Here is a 14,511-nt window from a genome sequence, read left to right on the forward strand (position 1 = left end):
CTGATCACAGGAGAAAGGGAACTGAATTCACTGCAGAGCACCTCTGATCTCCTGGGAGAGCCAGAAACCTTCCAGGCTGCAGGGAAAATGAGGAACAGAGAGCCCAGAGCCAGGGGAGCCACCATGCAGGACCCCAGCACGTGCCAGGACAGGTCACGGCGAGGAGGGAAACCAGAGCAGCCACCAGCCAGCCTAATTCCCAAACCCAGCACATTCCCCCATACGTGGGGACAAGAAACCACACGAACAAAAAAGGTCAACATTCAAGGAGAACAGGTTCTCATCTTCAAACTCATGCACTCGACCCTTGGGCTGCTGAGAAAGGTGAAGTTTCACGCACTAAATGCCCAAACTTGCTCGTTACAGTCCAGCTTGGCTAAATGGATCTGCCTGTGCCGAGCTGCAAGATGAAACCACAGAGACAGCTCGGGGTGGGCAGCAGCCCAGCGCCGTAACCAGAGCGCCCGGTGGTATTTGAACACCCAGAGCACAGCCAGGAGCAGGACGTTTGTGTCCCCCCACACACTCCCCTTCCCTGCATTACCTACATCTCTTCCCAGCACCACCACGGCTAATCTCACGCATCCAAAGATATATGGATATATTTATAGACAGGCTTACATCTCCAGCACATCCAAGGCCTGACGCAACCGCGGAGCGCCGGTCGGTGTTGCTACCACAACGCTGACATTTCACAATCTGCCACAGCCATCCTCCTGCAGAACGTGGAAAACACCAGCCCCGGAGTGTAAAGTCTATCCCAAAGTGCTTTCCATGGGATACAGTCACTGCCACAGTCAGCAGGATCTCAGCCCCGCCACCTCCTCCCTGTAGCAGCTATCAGGAGACCATTCCCAACGGGGAACTTCTTGGAACTTTATCTTGGCTCCTCCTGGACCCAACCAGCCTGCAGAAACCCAGCCACTTACCAGTCATTCGGAGCTCCTGGTACAACTTGTTTACACAGCACAGGTCACAGGATCGGCTGGAAGGTGTAAGCAGGATATAGTTTTTATGGCTCTGAACTCCTGCCCAGATAAGCCGATAAGGCCCCGGCTGGGGGCGGGGAGCACTTTCATGTGTGCGTGATTTGAAAGGAAGAGGCACCACGAACTGTAGCTAAGCAGTTGGTGCTCAATAATGAAGCTTCCATTCACCTCTAAAGCTATTTAATGCCTTTTTTTTTTTTTTTTTTTTTTTTGGAGTTCCTAATTACACATCCTTTCATTTCACATCCCGATATTGAGGGCAGCACTGTATTTCCAAGCCTCTGGCTGCTGAGCCTTCAGGGACACTCTGCCTGCGGATCGTGGTGAATTTTTTAGAGGGTAACATCTCCCTTCTTGACTCTGATTCTTTCCCATGCCTGTGACACAGTTTTAGCAGCTTTACGCTGCTCTAAAGGTAAATTATTCGAGACTGTTTCTATCGTGCAAAGCTGTCAGTCTCTCAAAAATAATTGCAGAGCCAGCTCCCTCCAGCCTTTGCTTCCCCGAGCCTGCAACCACCCTTCCATGACACCCTGTGAACACCCACACCCCCAGTGAGACCCAAAACCCACCGCCCAAACCAGGACCACCTTAACATTCCTCTCACTGCAAATCCAACGCAGCACAAGAGGACAGGAGATGCCTTCTCCCTGGAAAAACATCCATCCCCTCACACAGAGCTGATACCAAGCTGCTTTTACACATGCTACTAAGTTTTCTAGCCTTTCCATTCTCCAAGTCCGGAAATTTCATTACATGGCATTTCAGCCACACACAAACCCAGCACCAGCACAGACACACTTGCACCTAACAGCAAAATAAATATTTCAGTGTTTCCACAAGATATCCAGTGTTGCAACCTTTGGTTTCCGAATCCAAACGCAACATACAATCAATACCCTGCTCCTGCCACTGCAGTAATTCACAGCGGAAGGTTTATTTTAAAAACACTCATCGGGTAAGTTTGGTTTTCTTCGAGGCAGGGGAAGAAAGGCTGCCTCCAGATTTGGAGAGGATAAATAATTCAATGCCTGAATGCCAAGGGCAGCGTGCACACATCCATATGGCAGGGACAATGCAGACAGTAAGATATGCTGCACATCACCACCCCGACAGTGCCTTCAACCCTGACCTAGAAAAAAACATCACTTTCTTCTGACTCCAGCTCCCTCCCCAGCGCTGCCACCCGCTCGCTGTGGGGATCCGTGAGGAAGTGCCTCCCAATCCCTCGGCCTTCCCAGGCTGCAATTCCAGCCTCTGCTCACTACAGCTGCACGCCTTAGCCACGCGGTGAGCTCCGGAAAACAGGAACAAACCTGGAGACGGAGCTTCCAGACGTCCTCCTTGGGAGCTCACGCTCACCCAGCCAACGCTGAGAGGGGCAGGAAAAGCCAGGATGGTTTCTCAGCCGTGAGCTCTGGCCAGACGCCGGCAGGGCCCCAAGGGAGGAGGAGCAGAGGGAGTGGGGAGGCTGCTCCTGCAGCACCCACCCGAGCCCTGCACCGGGTTCCTGAGCCATGGGGCTCCCGTGCCACCCCCGAGGGACAGGGGACCATGTGGGTCACCTTGGAAAGACACATGACCATGGAGTTCCCACTGGATGTACACACAACCAGCAGGACCGTGCTGGATGGATGCAGGACCAAACAGACCATGTTGGATGGACAGAGGACCACAAAGAGCCCACTGGACAGACACAGAACCAAACCAATCACCTTGGATGGACACAGGACCACAAAGACCCCACTGGACAGACACAGAACCAAACCAATCACGTTGGATGGACACAGGACCACAAAGGTCCCACTGGATGGACACAAGACCATGTAGGTGATGTAGAATGGACACAAGACCATTGAAATCATGTTGGATGGACACAGGACCATGTAGATCCCACTGGATGAACACTGGACCACACAGAAGACCATCTCTTCCCCCACAGAAGAGGGAAAGAGCTGCTCACCAGAGAAACCATCCTTCCTATCCTCCATAACCCTCATGGACACCAAGCCTGCACTCATTTCACACTCCCAAAATTAACCATCACACATCACCCTGCCTCACTGTCCTAGTTTGATGATCTGATCATTTCACTACATCCTATAGCTTGAAGAAAACATTAGAATCAAGACAAAGAATTCTGGAGCCCAAAATACCTGATATAATTAACTGCACCTTCTAACATGATTATTTCCTTTCCTGACCCCAATTATTCCTTCAGTTTATTAAAGAAAACTCAAATACAGAGCAACGTTAACACCCAAGGAGTCACATAAACAGAAAAAAAAGTCTGAGGGCACCATTACAAACAGACTTAATGGAACTCCAAGATTGGAAATGGATCTTGAAAGCTGTCAGATCAAAGCAAGATCTTTCTCGTGTAAGGACTGCATTACCCTCAGAGCCACAGAGCTAATACCATCTATAAAAATATTTTGCTCAAATAAGTGAAGAACAGCAGCGTTTCATCTGTCAAAAGGTGCGAGGCTTTTATGGGATTAGCCATTCCACATGCAGCATAAAAATTAGAGCAGATTTTTAAAAGCCCCCAGCTCAGCTGACAGAGACTCCACAGCCCAACGTGCACCCGCTTTCTTCACATGCGCTCCATGCCGAGCAGATTTTTCACTGTTATTAGCATTTAAGCTTCTTTTTACTTTTTTTCCCCCCTTACTCTCATAAAAGATTACAAACTGGCATCACCCATAAGCAGCCTCAGCTGAAGAACCACCACCCAGATTCAGAGAAATTAAGATTTTTAAATACCCAACAGTTGCCTGAGAAAATACACCAGAAAACACCAGTTCTCACACAGGAAAGCTTAAAAAGTGGAGTAGAATGTGCTCAAAACCAGCCTCCAGACCACGGGCGCTGACAGCTTCCCACCCCCCTTCCCAGCAGGATTCCAAAGGCAGCGTTTTGCCCAGATTTTAAGGCTGCACAAACCTGCTTAGGACGCTTGTGATTTGAAATAATTGCCTACACAAGCTTTCCCTTAACATTGATGGGAGTATTTTTTATGGCCGTGCATCGGTGGCACAAAAATTACGTAACACTTGGCTGAGAACCCTCCAAAAAAGCAGCTCTGTGCCGCTAATCCCTCACGCAGGAAGGAGGAAAATATTTAAAAGCTGCATACAAATCATTCCTGTGAGTGTCGTGCAGACTGGTTTAAATTAGATGGGGTAAAAATATATGCGAGCTGATCACGAAACACTGGAATCTTTGCTATGGAGACACCGGTTCCTCTCCACAGCCTTTTACAACTGAAATACAGGGAATTCTCCCCGGCAATGGATTGAGCACACAAGCACCTTTACTAGAGCTCATCAAGGAAATACGAGGAGAATAACAACCCCCATGTAAATATTTTCCAGTATTATTTGCTTTGCTGTACTGAAAAGCAGCAGTACCTGCCACTACTTGCTCTGGGTCTACCAGCATTAAATCTTAATACCCAGGAGGAATTTCAATCTGTAAGGCAACTGCTGAGCCTGAAATTCAGGTACAGGGCAGGAAGAGGGGCAGACCTCCTCAGAAAGCTGTCACTCCATAATTTTACAAAATGTAATTAACCAGCTCCGGCCCTGTGCCTTTCCTTCCCTAGGAGAAGGATTTCTTAACCCAGCAATTAGCCTGTCCCAGTTAAGACTCAAGTCACCATACAACATATTTTCCTCAAAACAAAGCCACACGCACTATTTTTAAAAAATATTGCCATTTCCTCACAGCCACTTAAATCTCTTCCCAGCTTTTGGCTTAGTCACTGCCTGGATCTAAAACTCACTGAAACCAACCCACCACTGTGGGAGCCGCAAAAACCCTGGGTTTATTCCCACACTGGAGACACTTCATCATTCCAGAGCACTGCCTCCTTTTAATGTATAGAAAAGCTGGAGGTAAGGGGAAAAAAACCTCTTAGTACTTCAAACACATGTCCAAAAGCCACAACATAAAGACAAAGAGGACAGATTAAACGCTGTAAAGACACACTCGTCGGGAACCTTCCTTTGAAGTGTCTGCAGGAAACACTGTCATCACGCAGCCATGTTACAATTACACAGTTAAAATAATCAGCACCAGTTGTAAGTAGCCCATCTGGTTCCCTGGAAAGGGAACACTGCTGGTACAGTATTGATTAACACGACGAGTCTCACTGACCCCAGAGAAATGCATTTGTCTGCTCTGCTGAGCAGCGGAAGAACGCGGCACGACGCCGCGCTACGCTTGGCTTTGTTCACAAGCATTTCGGGAGACCTAGTCCATTAAAACACGAGTGGGAAATAAAATAATCTTATCAGGTTGCCTACCACACACGAAGGAAGAAATTAAGCCAAAGGCTTTTTGCTCCGGGGCTTTTTTTTAATATTTCCTCCCCCATCCAAACCCAGCCCTCAAACTGGACAATCTGTAGGTTTAAGTCGAGAAAACGCTGTTGCAACATCATAAAAACAAAAAGCTGCCCATGGGGAAAAAAAAAAAAAAAATCAGCTCACTGTGAACCATGCTGTTTTATGTAATGGAGAAACAGACAAGAGTTCATTTCTAAAAGCAGAAGTGAACAGCAGAACCAAGTGCGGAACACGAAACACAACATCTCCAGTTTCCAGCCAGCGCCGACATGGCCGGGGCTCCTCGGTCACTGTTTGCACCAGGAACGAGGCGAAAAAAGCCTTGGGAACCGAGGGCTCGCCGTGCTTCCCAAGCCCAGCGCGTCGCTGCTCGCTGCGAGTTTGGCAAACCGAGCCCTCGGCCTGACTCAGCCAGCCCGGGGTGCCGCAAGCCCCGGCTCGCCGGACGGGTTCACGGCAAAGCCCTTCTCCAGAGGCACGATGTGCCCCGGCAGGTCCGGTGGCTCCCGCAGCACCGGCGAGACCCGGAGCGCTGCTGCGTGCGGAGCGCGGAGCTCCGCCGGCCCCGGGGCAGCCGCGCTCGGAGCCCCGGACGGGCTCGCCCGGACCCCCGGACCCTGCCCTGCCCAGCGCTTCCTTCCCACGGAGAGAAAAACAGGTCACGGAGCTCGGGAAGCAGAGTTCCCCCGCCACAGCGCGTTCCAAACCCCTCCACAGCCATCTCACACTACTCCAACCTGGAATCTGCCAGAAAATCCTGGCCTGTGAAAACGCCAACTTTTCCCGTTTTTAAGCTAATCGAGTTAAATATTGAGCTCTTGGTAGGGCACACACACAAAGAATGTGTCGATGCTGTCGGGAAACATGTGAGAGTTAATCTGCTTATCCCTCTCCATGACTCCATGGAGTGGTTTTCCCCCACTGAAAAAGGAAATAATTGGAGTCATTATATAAAAAAATGTTCCATTTTATGAACAAAACAAAGAAAGGAGGAATACACTGAACTCCAAGTTCCTTAAATTTATATACATTTCAGGAAAGCACACAGCCACTACAAGGCAGCACAGATGTTTTCACCTAAAAATCTTTGCCTAGAGAGAGGGCAAAATTGATGTGCGCACCCCATTTCAGAAGCCATCTCAAGAGGGAATTTTGCTTGAAGGGCTGCCTGGAATTCGCTCTCTGCCTATAGAGCCGTGTCCCCAGCGGTGAGAGAGCACTTTGTGTACAAAACCAGGAATGGGGGAGGAACCCTTTCCTGCAACTGGATATCAAAACAGAGCCCCAAGCCCGGAGGAGAAGCCAAGCCGTAAACACACGGCCCCTGTGCCTCAATGAAGGGCCCGTTCTGAGCCGCACAGCCCGGACAGCTGCTCCCTCTGGGAAAGGGCAGAGGGCACCGAGGGCTCGGCTCATCCCAGCTCCCTCCGAGGTCATTTGCCTTTCTAAACACGAATCCATCCCCGACCTGGGGGAGGCTCGTCCTGGGCTGCAGCTGTTTGGGCTTTTTTTTTTTTTTTTCCCTCTCTTCCTTTCTGCTAAGGGGCAAAGGTGTCGAGCGGCCCCTCCCCGGCACACAAAGGCTCCTCGGAGGACAGAAACACGGAGCGATTTAAAGATTAAACTAGGAAATAAATAAAAGCCGCGGGGCTGGGGCCGGCTGGGCTCGGTGCGGCCCCGGCCCTGCGCACACACAGGCAGGGCTAACGCCTACCCGGGGATGATGAAATGGGAAACGGAAATTACCATTTCAGACAACTTTTGGTATTGTTCCTCCCAGCGCAGCGCTCACCCCAAAACGCATTTCCCCCCCCACCCCCCCCCCGAAAAAAACATCCCCACCCCAAAAAACGGGGTCCGGAGGTGGTGGGGGGGGGGCATGCTGCGGGCTCGACACGGAGCTCCGAGTTCCTCCCACGGCTCCCCGCGAGCCTGCGCACCCCAAAACACCGAGCAGCCGCCGGGCTCTCTCCGCGGCCCTCCGAACCGCCACCCCCCCTCTCTCGGCAGCCCCTCCCCACCCGCTGCGACCCCCGGGTACCCCGAAACAGCCCCGCACCTCCTTCGCCGCCCCCCCAAAATCCCAACGCCCTCTTCCCACCCGCGCCGCGGCGCGTTCTCGCTTCGAGCCGACCCCGCGCCGTCCCCACGCCGCACCGGGTCCCACCTCCTGCCGCGACCGGTGCCCCCCGTCCAACCCCCACCACGTCCCGGTGCCCCCCCCCCGACCTCGGCCCCCCCCGCCCCAGCTGCCTCTCCCGGTGCCCCCCCGGGCCGCGCAGCCCCTCTCTCCGGGACCCCCTCGGTCCCTCTGTCCGCCACCCCTTATCTCCAGCGCCCCGGTGCCCCCCCGCCCCGCTCCACCCGCCCGCCGCGGCGCTTACCGGTGCTGGGCGCTCAGCGGGCCGAGGGCAGCCCCGCGGCGGAGCGAGGCCTGCGGCTCGGCCGGCCCCGCCGCCTAGAGCGGGGGCTGCGGGGCTGCGGGGCGGTCTCGGGGGGCGCGGGGGTCCCGGGTCCGGCCCTAGCGCGGGGGGCGCGCGCCGTGGCGGCTCCGGGCCGCGCGCTCCATCCCCCGCGCGCCGCTGAGACAGCGCCGCTCATTGGCCCGATGAGACGGCGCCGCTCATTGGCGGGCGCGGCGCTCCGGGGTGGGGGGGAGGAGCCACAATACCCCCCCCCTCCCGTTCCCCGGTGGCGCGCGGGGGCTGACGGGAGCGCGGCGGCGCGCGACGTGTCCCGGCGGCGCCGCCGCCCATTGGGTGCGCGCGCCGGGCGGCGCTTCCGGGGCGGGGCCGGCAGGGGGCGGGAGGGGCCGGAGACCCCCCGCGAGCGGGACCGGAACCGGGAACGGCACCGGAACCGGCACCGGAACCGGCCCGCAGGGACGTGCCGAGCTCCGGGACCGGCACTGGGATCGGGACCGGGAACGAGACCGGAGCCAGCACCGGAACCGGCTCGCAGGGACGTGCCGAGCTCCGGGACCGGCACTGGGATCGGGACCGGGAACGAGACCGGAACCGGCACCGGAACCGGCTCGCAGGGACGTGCCGAGCTCCGGGACTTGGGAACGAGACCGGAACCGGCACTGGAACCGGCCCGCAGGGACGTGCCGAGCTCCGGGACCGGGACAGGCCCCCCAGGGACCTGCGGGCTGAGCTAAGCCCCGGGCCCGGGCCCGCCGCGCTGCCCCGGCATTGCGGGATCACGGGAATGGGCACTCCCCGGTTGGTGGTTGGTGCTTGGGGCACCGGCGTACCCGAAAATCGGTGTTGGGACAAAGCGACTGTTTGGGGGACGCGTAGGGGGTGCCGGGGCACCCCTGCTCGTGGGGGCTCCGCCGCTGACACAGCGCTCCGGTCCCGCTCCGGTCCCGCTCCTCCGTCACATCCTCACGGGAGCTCCGAAGCGGCGGCACTGCCCAGTAGGACAGTGAGGGGGGACACAGCTGGGGGACAGTGACAGTGCTGCTCCGCCAGCCCCGGGGGTGCCCCGGAGGGGTCAGGGACAGGGACAGGCTGGGACAGGGACAGGGACAGACTGGGACAGGCTGGGACAGGGACAGGGACAAGCTGGGACAGGGACAGCAACAGGCTGGGACAGGGACAGGGACAAGCTGGGACAGGGACAGGGACAGGGACAGGGACAGGGACAGGGACAGGGACAGGCTGGGACAGCTGCTCGCTCCTGACCACGCTGGGTTTTGGGCCTGTGTTCTCTGATCCTTGCAAGTGCTGGTGACACAACACCAAAACACTTTTGTGCAGTTTCTATGTGCAGGGTGGTGCCTCCTGAAATAAACGTTCTAAGCATCTCCTAAACTGGCCATTCCTGCTGGATGATGTCGGTCATTCCTGGTCATTCCTTCATCCTCCTGGAGCGTTCAGGGAACGACTGCACTGGCACTGCCACTGCTCTGGTCACAGCTGGAGACTGGGCAGGAATTTTGTTCCCTGGCAGGGTGCTGTTCCCTGGCATGGGGATCCCTGGCAGTGCCCAAGGCCAGGCTGGACACACCTTGGAGCAGCCTGGGATGGTGAAGGTGTCCCTGCCATGGCAGGGGTGAGAAGGGATGAACTCAGGTTCATCAGCCCAAAGCTGTTCTGCTGTGTGTCTGTTCTTTGTACCACCCCTACTGCCCCAGCCCCTCTGTGTCACCAAGGCAGCCAAATTCCAGGGAGGAATCCTGTCCATGGAGCAGGTCCCAGCCCTGGTGTGGGTGGCAGAGCGGTGTCACCATGTGTTGTTTTGGTTGCCAGGATGGGGAAGCCCGGAGGCAGCAGCTCTGCCCATGAGCTCCTCTGGAATATTGCTGGTTTTTAATTCCCTCTGCCAGGAGCAGGGCTGTAACCAGGATCTCTCTTTTGGCATGTGCAGGGCCACTCGGGGTCACACACTTGGCAGCCTGAGGAATGGTTCTCATGTGCTGGGGGTGCCACAGGCCCCCAGGAACAGAAATCCCTGTGCTGGGCTCAGCAGGAAGGAGTGGCTCACGTGTCCAGCTCTGCTGTTAAATAACAGCAGGAGAGAGGTTTATTCTGAGCCTGTTAAGCTGGTCCTGTGTTCCACTTAGGCTTAGTCTTTTTATCTCTACCCATCTTCTTCCTCTGTAAGACCTGCTAAACCAGTGAAAAGAAAGGGGTTGAGGTTTTTTTGGCTTCCTTTCCACTAAGCTCCTTGCCACAGCTCCCTGCAAGCGCTGCAGGTGAGTGTTGGCCTCTGAGCAGAGGGGAAATACATGTTTTCATTTCCTAAATATAGTTGTCTGTAACTGCTTCCTTGACAACCTTGAATGTCATCCAGGTTAGAGATCCAGTGCTGGGGAGGAAGTTAAACCCTTTCTGTGTCACCCTGACCTTTTTCTATTTGAACACAACAGCCTGGTTCAGGGAGGAACCTTCAAGTACTTAGGGAGGGAAAGCTGACATCAGGAATGGGAGGACTATATCCTTGGGGGCTGTTCTGCTGGTTTTCTGGGTGAGACTTGTGTGGTGGGGATGTTTAACCTGCCTGGCTTTGTTACCCTGGGCTGGCTTTTGCACCTTAATTGCAATACTTAAGACAAAAAAAAATTACAGTCAATTGTTGAGCACCTTTGTCCTTTGATAAAGGTTGTAAGCTCTTAAATCCTAAAATAAAACAAATACCCTGGTGCTGAGGAGGAAAGAGAACATTGTGTAAGGGCAGGGAAATTAGGCCACTTGGGGAATGTGCTTTCAGGCCTATTTCTGTCTGTCCCAGCGAGCTAAAAGGACACTGACTCTGGGGACAGAGCTCCTGACCCTCCACTCCTTGCTCTGGCACTGCTCCCTGGCTCACTCTGGAGATGGCACCTGTGTCAGCTCCTCACCTGCTCCAGCAACCTGTGGGTGACCAAACTCACCTCAATCCTTCAGCAGCTGTGTTGTGAGGGAAGAACCATCATGACAATCCTGAAGTCAAAAATTCCTGGGCTGTGCTACTGTGGGTGCAGTTCCCTGCTGATTCAGCTCCTCACAGGATGGAGGGAGGGGAATCTGTCTTTAATAGATGAAACAAGGTGTGATTTATGGCTGGTAAACCCTGAGTGACCAGTCGGGTGCCAACATCACAGAGGCCAAGAAAATAAAACTTTAGAAGAGCTTTGATTAGGAAAACCTTTCCTTTAAGCTTGGCTCATGTTTTAATTAACGTCATCTATTAACATTTTCAAGAGAAATGGGTTTGGCAAACCAAGCAGCCATTTGGGAAGGCAGTGAGGAGTACAGCTGCTGTACTGCAGCAGGAACCTCCCTGGCTCTGTACAGACTCAGTTTTACTAAATAAAACTACTTCCAACCATTCTTGCATTTCTCTGCTGCTATTGTTGTTAAAGACACTCCAACTTAATCTGTTCCACCTTGATACCATAAAGAAATAAAAGCGTGGCTTTTCACCTACTTTATGGTGTGGTGGCTGCTCAGAGCTCTATGAGATGTAATTAAGGTTAAGTTCATGGAACAGCTCTCTCATATTCAAATCTGCATTGTTTTGAAGGTCTAACTCCTTGGCACAGCTTGTTTGCCCTGAAATCTGTGTGTTTTGAAGGTTTAACTCCTCGGTGCAGCCCACTGTGCACCCAACTGAGTCCCAGTGAAGCACCAGGACTGGGATCAGGACAGGCAGAGCCTACAGCTCAGGAGCTGATGCAGCACCTGTGCCCCCAGAGCAGCAGAATTTTTGCATCCCTCAAAGCTGGGAGCTGCTGTTGTGGTGGATAAAGTCTGTTTGCAGGGCTCCCTACAGGATTTACTCACGCCTGTGTGAAGAGTGGTCCGTGGAGCTTTGTTCCTGGTGCATCCGCAGAGGAGGGATTTGGGGGAAGTGCTCTCCTGCTGCTGGGTAAACGCCTTGTATTGATGTTCCAGGTGTGAACTCATGACAGCCTGGCTCTAATTACTGTTTTTATCATTCCTAATGACAGGCTTTAGCTCTCCAGGCTGCTTATGGATTTCAGGGGTGTGGAGTGACAGTTGCTCCCCTGGAGCTTAGTGACCTCCTCTGGTCTGTGGGCTTTGGGGATGGCTTTGGCCACCTCCTGCACACAGATGGATTCCAGGGCCCCTCTGAGCCCTGCTCACTCCAGCAGCTCTCCGGGGAGTGCACTCCTGCAGAGTCATCTGCTCTGAGTCACAAACAGGCATTTCCCTCCCCTGCTCTGCCCCTTACCCTGCCACTCTCTGAGTGTTGCTCCCTCTTCCCCCTCTTAGCTTTTCTGGCATTTCCTAAGCCCTGGCTGGCAGACGGAGCAGTGGCTGCTGTGGGGTGGCCGAGTCCCCATGATCCCCTGCCTCCAGCCATCTGTCACCTGCCTGAATTACACTCACAGGGGTTTAGAGGTGACCCGAAGATAGATTTGTACCCCAGTGCTGTGTCCCAGGCTCGCCCTGGGGCTGGGGAGGCTCCGTGCCCCAGGGAGGAGCAGTGTCAGTGCCATGCTGTCCTCTGCCATGGAACTGGAACTCACTGTGATCCCACGCTGTTCCTGGAGGAGTGAATAGGTGTGATGGGTTTGGACTGGCTCATGGAAAAAGGCTGAGCAGCTCTTTCCTGGTGAGGACTTTTACTGTGCTTGAGGGAAAACCATGTGGTTTTTTAGGCACATCCCTTGTTGCTGAAAACCCTATGGAAAACCCTGAGCTCTTGGCCTTGCTGTGCTAAAGGGGAGCATCTATCCCTCAACCTCGATTTGTCACCTGCCAAGAAGTAATAAAAAAAATCCCATCTGGGGCATGACAGAGATGCACAGTGCTGGGGGATGCGGGGAAACTCGGGGCCCTCAGAGCTGGGTGGTTTGTCCTGCCAGAGCAAAGTCCTGGCTTAGCTGCTGCAGGAAAGTTTCATCCTGTAAAAGGCCTGAATTTACCTTCCAGCAGCTTCAGCTCTGCATGTAATCCTTTGATTCATTGATGAGAAGTCTGTGGATAGCGCAGTGGCCACCTGATTCCAGGTATCCATTTACCCCACTGGCAAGGTGCTGTGTGGAAATGAGTCAGGGATAAGCTGGGGGGGCTGAGGAACTTCCCGAGCCTCAGAGGGCAGGAGTGTCTTACAGGGAGCATGGAAACAGGAGAGGTGAGTTCTGAGACAGAGCAGAGCTGTGTTTCCCATGGAAACTGACTTCTCTTGGCCTGAAAAGATGTGTTTGCTAATGCTGCTTCCTGCTCCTAACCTGCTCAGGAGATAAAGCAGGGATTTCAGCCTCCAATCCAGCACCTTTCCCCGGTAGTAAATAGACGTGGCATTACTGGGTGATGTCATGGCTGGAGCACATCCCAGCAAGGCCAAGCCTGGATCAGGTTATATCTGTCCTCTCAGAATATTGGCTTACTCCCAAAGGAGCATATTGCCAGTCCAAGGGCAGTGACTGAAGCCACCCTTCCCAAGGTCACCTCTTGCATGCTGGAGGGGACAGCCTGAGCTGCCCATGCAGAGCAGAACCTCCTGACTCTTCCCTCCTGGCACCACCTGGTATTGGCACCAGCAAGGCAAAGACCCCCAGCCCTCCTTCGTGCGTCATGGAATGGTTTGGGTAGGAAGGGACCTTAAAGCCCATCCTGCTCCACGCCCTGCCATGGCAGGGACACCTTCCACTATCCCAGGCTGCTCCCAGCCCTGTCCAGCCTGGCCTGGGGCACTGCCAGGGATCCAGGGGCAGCCACAGCTTCTCTGTCCAGCCTTCCTGGTGCTCTGTCACCTGGTTGCCTTTGAAGCAGTGTGAAAAAAGGGATAGAAACTGTGTCAATACCAGCTCTGCGATGTGTCTGCGAATTACCAGTACTCCCAGTTCAGCACAGCTTGGTCACATCCAGGCCTGGATCTTCCAGCTGGGAGTCAGTGCAGCCTCCCTGGGCGTTCCACGTGGGATCTGTGGGAGGAGCTGCCCCCGGCTGCCACATCTCCTCTGAACAGCCCTTATGTATTAATTGGCACTGATCTGTGTGTCTGTAAATTGAATTTTTTGATCCAATCAACCTGGAAAGGGATTTCCAGGTGTGAGGGGACATTAACAAGCCAGGGATGGGGTAGTCACAGCTTTTCTGTGCCAGGGCTTCGCCACCCTCAAAGTAAATATAAATTTCTATGTATTTGCTCACTCCCTTTCCCTCAGAACGCAGTTCAGTCCCTCACTCCCATTGCAGACACAGAGGCTGTTTCCTACCAGAGCTCACTCCTACCTCGGGCTGTCAGAAGGGGAACCTTCCTCGGCAACAACTGCACAGGTCTCCTCCCTCTCTGCTGAAGCTAAGACCGCAGAGGCTGTTCCTTCTTCTCCCAGGCATTACAATTACGTGGGATTAGGAGGGATAAAATCCCAGAGCCGGGCCGATTGTGTGCTCACACAGTGGTGGCTGCAGCCTCTCTGCTATCCTTGCAGAGACCCCGTCGCCCCTCCCGGCCGTTTGTTCTCCTGCATAAATCATTTGGGTCCGGGCCAAGGCCGGGCCGGGCCGGGCCCTGGGCACGCTGGAGAGCCCGGAGAAAGCCGGGGCTGGTGAGGAACCGCCCGTTCTAAGAGACGTGACGGGTCCGGCCGCAGGCGGGGGCTGGGCTGCAGCGCAGAGCCCGCCGGAGGAGCGGCGGGAGGGCCGTGCCCTCAGCCCGTTCTGTCCCCTCAGGCCGCACCGGAGCCCCCCGGTACCGCGGGGCCCTTC

The 14,511-nt window shown here is 54.6% G+C and overlaps 1 protein-coding gene across 3 annotated transcripts in view; it reads right to left on the reverse strand.

The window, feature by feature from the left end:
• The window catches only part of ANKRD11 (ankyrin repeat domain containing 11), a 129,667-nt gene extending 121,695 nt beyond the window's left edge, over positions 1-7,972 (reverse strand). The window contains exon 1 of one of the 3 annotated variants that reach the window (XM_030282449.4): positions 7,726-7,972. The gene's annotated coding sequence lies outside the window, so the exon portion shown is untranslated. Of the gene's footprint in view, positions 1-621; positions 811-2,305; positions 3,672-7,725 lie in introns of those variants that run through there. The other 2 variants (XM_072934208.1, XM_030282450.4) reach the window with 2 other exon arrangements.
• Positions 7,973-14,511: the final 6,539 nt, after the last annotated feature.

This window comes from Taeniopygia guttata, chromosome 11 (genome assembly GCF_048771995.1).
Source record: "Taeniopygia guttata chromosome 11, bTaeGut7.mat, whole genome shotgun sequence".
Taxonomy (NCBI): Eukaryota; Metazoa; Chordata; class Aves; order Passeriformes; family Estrildidae; genus Taeniopygia; species Taeniopygia guttata.